Source organism: Gossypium arboreum, chromosome 3 (assembly GCF_025698485.1).
Source record: "Gossypium arboreum isolate Shixiya-1 chromosome 3, ASM2569848v2, whole genome shotgun sequence".
Lineage (NCBI taxonomy): Eukaryota > Viridiplantae > Streptophyta > Magnoliopsida > Malvales > Malvaceae > Gossypium > Gossypium arboreum.
This window is the reverse complement of record NC_069072.1, coordinates 21299111-21305049: the sequence shown is the minus strand read 5'-3', so window position 1 is coordinate 21305049 and position 5939 is coordinate 21299111. Positions and strand designations below refer to the sequence as shown.

Here is a 5939-nt window from a genome sequence, read left to right as displayed (position 1 = left end):
ACAATCAGCTGCCTCCTGTAATTGCAGCTAATCAAAATCTTGCTCCACGTACTGTGTATGACTATGCTAAACCCTCTTTAACAGGAACTGAATCAAGTATAGTTAGACCTGCTATTGCTGCGAATAATTTTGAATTAAAACCTAACACTATTCAGATGATACAGTAGTTTGTTCAGTTTGATGGCTTGCAGGATGAAGATCCCAACACTCACTTAGCAAATTTCCTGGAATTTTGCGATACATTCAAAACCAATGGCGTTTCTGATGATGCCATTTGTCTTCGGTTATTTCTCTTCTCACTGAGAAACAAAGCTAAACAGTGGTTAAACTCATACCACGAGGGTCTATCACTACTTGGGAGCAAATGACCGAAAAATTTTTACTAAAATATTTTTCACCGGCTAAAACGGCTAAATTATGCAATGATATCTCTTCTTTTGTGCAGATCGACTTAGAAACACTTTACGATGCATGGAAGAGATACAAGGATCTATTGAGAAGATGCCCTCACCATGGATTACCTCTATGGTTGCAAGTTTAAACGTTCTACAATGGTGTGAATCCCTCGACAAGACAAATGATTGATGCTGTTGCTGGCGGAACTATCAACAATAAAACACTGCAAGATGCCTACGAATTCATAGAGGAGATGTCACTGAACAACTATCAGTGGCAAGTCATGAGGACTAAGCCAACAAAAATAGCCGGTGTTTATAACATCGTTTCAGTCACCATGCTCTTTAATCAGGTAGAACTTCTTAATAAAAAGATTGATAGTTTTCTTGGTTCTACGCAGGTACATCCAATAATGAGGTGTGACTCAAGCGAAGGAGGTGTGCATATAGAATACCAATCCTTCACTCCTACAACTAAAGAAGAACAAGTCAACTATATGGGTAATAATAACTTTAGATCTCAAAATAACCCATACAGTAATACCTATAATGCAGGTTAGAGGAACCATCCAAATTTTTCCTAGGGAGGTCAAGAGAATTAAAAGCCACAAAATCCTCAGGGTTTTCAACAGCCACCTTATCACCAAGAGAAGAAGCCAAACCTTAAAGAGATGCTCTCTAAATTCATCTCAGTGTCAGAAACCCGTTTTCAAAATACTGAGACTGCACTTAAGAATCAACAAGCATCGATCCAAGGACTCGAAACTCAGATAGGCCAGCTATTCAAACTAATCTCCGAAAGACCATAAGGTAGCCTACCAAGTAATACTGAACCTAATCCGAGGGAACACCTCAATGCAATTAGCACTCAAAATAAGGACGGACTCGTTATACCCGAGCCAGAAATAAAGCAAAACAACTCGATGAACAAAAGACGAGAAGAGGTAAATGATAATGATCCCAAACAGGTAAGTAAGAATCATGAACCTCATGTGCCATATCCTAAAGCGATGACGAAAAACAAAATAGAAGAACAATTCGGTAAGTTTGTCAAACTCTTAAAGAAATTACATATTAACTTACCCTTTATTGAAGTTCTTTCGCAGATGCCCAACTCAGTAAAATTCTTAAAGGAACTTCTGAGCAATAAAAAGAAATTAGACACTACATCACATGTGGAACTCAATGCAATCTGTTCAGCTATTCTAAAGAATAAGCTACCTAACAAATTGCAAGATCCAGGGAGTTTTACAATTCCTTGCTTAATTGGTAGTTTATCTGTAAATAATGCTTTAGCTGATCTAGGGGCAAGTATAAATGTTATGCCCTATAAAATGTTTAAACGACTAAGTCTCGGTAAACCCAAACAGACTAGGATGAGCATACAATTGGCTGACAAAATAGTTAGATTTCCTAAGGGTATTATTGAAGATGTTTTCGTTAAAATTGATAAATTTATTTACCCAGTAGACTTTGTTGTCTTAGATAAGGATGAGGATAATGAGGTACCTTTAATTTTAGGACGACCCTTTTTAGCAACTACCAGAACCATTATTAATGTAGGCACAGGGGAGCTAACACTTCGTGCAGGTGACGACGTAGTAACACTCCAAGCACGCGACTTAGTCAAAACCCCTAAGACTCAGGATAATGCTACAAAAACTATCGATGATAAAACTAATATTCAATCGTCATTGTAGGAACCTCCTCGAATAAAGACAACAGAGACAATGCGCTACTATCATGAAGAGAACAAAGACATCCATGAAGAACGAAGACTACGGATAGAGGAGCTAGACGAATAACGAGAACACAAACCGAGAACACATGATAAACTGAAACTACGCAAAAACAAGCTCGATACCTCTTCTAATCAACTTCAGGAAGTCGATACAGTCTTACTAGATGCCGTTGATCCTCACATTGTCACTACCACACCAAATGAGGAAATCCCTCTTACGGTACTCAGTATTTTTCCATTCGGTATAGTGGAGGTGAGTCATCCCAGGTTTGGTACTTTTAAGGTAAACAACACCCGTTTAAAACCTTATTTTAAAACTGACAACAGGAATGAGGAGTATGAACTCCTCAAACCACCATGATCATTCAACAGAGAGGTAAGTCGAGCTTAGACTATAAATAAGCGCTTCTCGAGAGGCAACCCGAGCACTAACATATTTTGATTTCTTTATTTTTTTAAATTAATTTCTAGCACTTTGAATCATTAACTTAATCTTTGAATTGCACAGTTTTTTAGCACACACGGCCAGACACACGAGCGTGTCTAAAGCTATGGCCAAACAGGGGAAAAGACACAACCGTGCGAGATCGCCGTGTTGAAGTAGGACATGATTTCCCTAAGACACAGGGTGCGATAAATCCCCACGGCCGTGTGACATGGCCGTGGGTGAACTTGATAGGAAGAACACGGGCGTGGGATAAAAAACCACGGACGTGCCAGGGACAAGGCTCGACTCTGTTTCTTCGACACGGGCGTGCGACATGCCCGTGCCATTAAACCGTGGACAACAATACACGGGCGTGCTACCATAAAACACGGGCATGAGAGAAGCGAACAAAGCTAGGCACGGCCGTGCAACATGGTCATGTGCCATACACGCCCAAGACACACGGGTGTGTGATAGTAGCTGGGCACGACCACATTTGAAAAATTCGAAAAACACGGGCTACCCTCACAGCACACAGGCGTGGCCCTAGGCCATGTGCCCCTCCCCTATATAAACAAACCACTATTCATCTTCTTCCTCCTTTCAAAACCCTAGTCGAAATCCAGCCTCCCCCAACCCCTACTCCCTATTCCGGCCACCATTCCCTAGATTCTCACTTCCCCAACCCCCAAACCACCCTCAAAGTCACTCCACTTGCATTAATCCCCATTTCCCCCTCCCTATACCCTCCATTTTTCCCACCACACGATTTTCTCTCCACTTCACACGCCCGTGCACCGCCTTACAACAGCCCTTGGTTCACTTTTTTAACCTTGTTTTTCCAATTTGTGTTGTTACATTAGTATTTTTCATGCTTTACATAGATATTGTTACTATTAAAAATATGTTTTAGACAAGTTAACAATTTTCTTTAGAATTTTCTATATTTGACTTATTTAAAACACTAAATAGCATATACTAGTTTTAGGCCTATTGCTTAACTATTGATGTATCTTGGATTCTATCAATGCTTATATATTTTCAGGTACACTATGTCATCATCGAGAAGAAAGAAGGCCGCGGTCCCATCCTCAAAGAGACGTAGAGGACCAGGTTCTTCCTCGGTACGAGCTACAGCCGAAGTTCGGCACCCGTTCCTTGAATTTCCACAAGCTTCACAAGAGGAGCTATTTCAAATACTATGCGCACGGCCCATCACCACAGGTTGTTGCATTGGTCGGGTCTTTGAGAGCAAGTCCACTTCATTGATGCCATCCACGCCTCTCGCTCTGAGACCCATGGGAATGGTTCTTCGCTATTACCGAGCCCACTTATTTAGAGCTAACCTTAGAATTATGCTCTACTTTTCATTTACAAGTAGTGATGACGAACAATGACGACCCAGGTACTATTTACTTTCGATTAGGCGGTCTAGTTCGTGCGATGAGTGTCCCAGAGTTTGGAGTTACTCTGGGACTTTACACCGATGAGTTTATGGAGGAGGAGGACATGAATGCACTACCATGCAATATCCACTTCTCCCCCTCCTTGTGCTGGAAGGCTTTGGCACCACTCTCTTCCAACTACGACCCCAGCCGCTCGAAGGCCTCAGTTCACCCCCTTCCCTCCGCTATCTCCATGCCATATTGGCTCACACATTGATCGGGAGGAGAGAGAGCACAGCGTCGTCACCACCCACGACGCCTACTATTTATGGTGCATGGCGAATGCACACGTGACTGACTTGGCCTACTTCATTGCTTTTGCCATTCGCCATTAGACCGAGCAGCATAGGAAGGGAGTGATCTCCATCGACCCCTACGTGACGTGCCTTGCCAGACACTTCGGCCTCCTTAACACCGCGGCCCAGTCATCAGTGCTTACACTGATAGGTCAGATGTCCCCACAGGGCATTACGACTATGTTACACATGCAGATGATCGAGTGCCGACGTGGGATCGACCCTCCTCAGCACCGTCTCTCTCATGCCATTGACGAAGAGGATCTTGAGGACATTCCTGATGATGTTCCCCCACAGCACGAGGAGCCTTCGACCGTGCCACTTAGGGAACGACCAATTCCTATGGCTGCTTCATTGGCATATCTTTCCGACTGACTCTCCCACTTCGGACAGTACTGTACTACGTAGTTTGAGATGATCCACGAGCGAGATCGGCGACGGGACCGATAGATAGACGATATGCAGGCCATGATGTAGTAGCTGTGCTAGCACTTCCACGTTGCACCTCCAGCACCACCACCTGAGGGCCCCACCGACGAGGATCATTGAATCCTCCTATTTTATTTTTATTTATTCTTGTTTTTATTTTAATTTATTTATTTTATTCTTATTTTTCTTTTGATTTTTATTTTCATTTCAATTTTCTTATTTTGAAAGACTTATCTATATTAGTAAATTTTTATTTTCCATTTTCTGGTATTTCTAACAAGTAATTCCACTACACTCTCTTCCACACCAACTCTTAATAAGCTCTTCATGATTCTACAGACTTCCAAGCAAAGCTTCTAGGAATATTTTATGCAATGAGAAAACAAATAGGGAACAATACCTAACGGGTGCCATGTTCAATGACCCAATTTCTTCATCTAGCCAAGAACAGTGGCCGCTACCATTTTCCCCAAACACTCCAGCCTCAGAATCAAGCTCCGCATCCTTCTAACAGGGAGTTTCACCTCTTTCCCTCTTATGATTTTCTTTATGTTGACTAGTCTATCTTTGTACATTGAGGGCAATGTACATCTTAAGTGTTGGGGGGTGAACATGGAACCTAACTTTTTGCATTATTCTCAAATCCCTAAATTTGGTCTTGTGCTTAAGTGATTTTCTCATAATATTGATAGAATGAATTTTGATTGATCTATAACTATTGTTGGTATGTCATGAATTAGACTATGGGAATTATGCATGATTATTTGATTATAGGACATTAAAGAATCGAGCATGATAAGTTGATATTTTGAGAACTAAAATTTTTAGATTATTTTCCTAAATTGAGGTATTATCTTGAAATCTTAAGTATACAGGAATGACATCAAAAACCCAAATTTTTGGTGAGATTTTTAAGCCTTTTGAGCATATAGCTTTCTTTCTTGTTCACTTCTTTTATGGTTTGAGTGTGTCAACATTGAACTGTTATTCTAGAACTTGCTTCGATTATACATGTCAAGACCACACGTATGATTTGATATACTGAGATGATAAAGGCAATTAGGATTTAACCCATTGACTCCATAAAAAGCCTTCCCACATAATTAAACCCTTAGTGAACCCCTTTTGAACCTATTAACCTTTTTCTTTGGTTAACCCTCTTCATTAACCCATTAACCTATTATTGTTGAAATCCTCTTACTTAAT

At 41.0% G+C, this 5939-nt stretch overlaps 1 non-coding gene across 1 annotated transcript; it reads right to left on the bottom strand.

Annotated features, from left to right (window-relative positions):
- Window positions 1–414: 414 nt before the first annotated feature.
- Window positions 415–519, bottom strand: LOC128291377 (small nucleolar RNA R71). Its single transcript, XR_008281151.1, has one exon. It is a non-coding gene; the product is annotated as a small nucleolar RNA R71 (small nucleolar RNA).
- Between the last annotated feature and the right edge of the window lie 5420 nt (window positions 520–5939).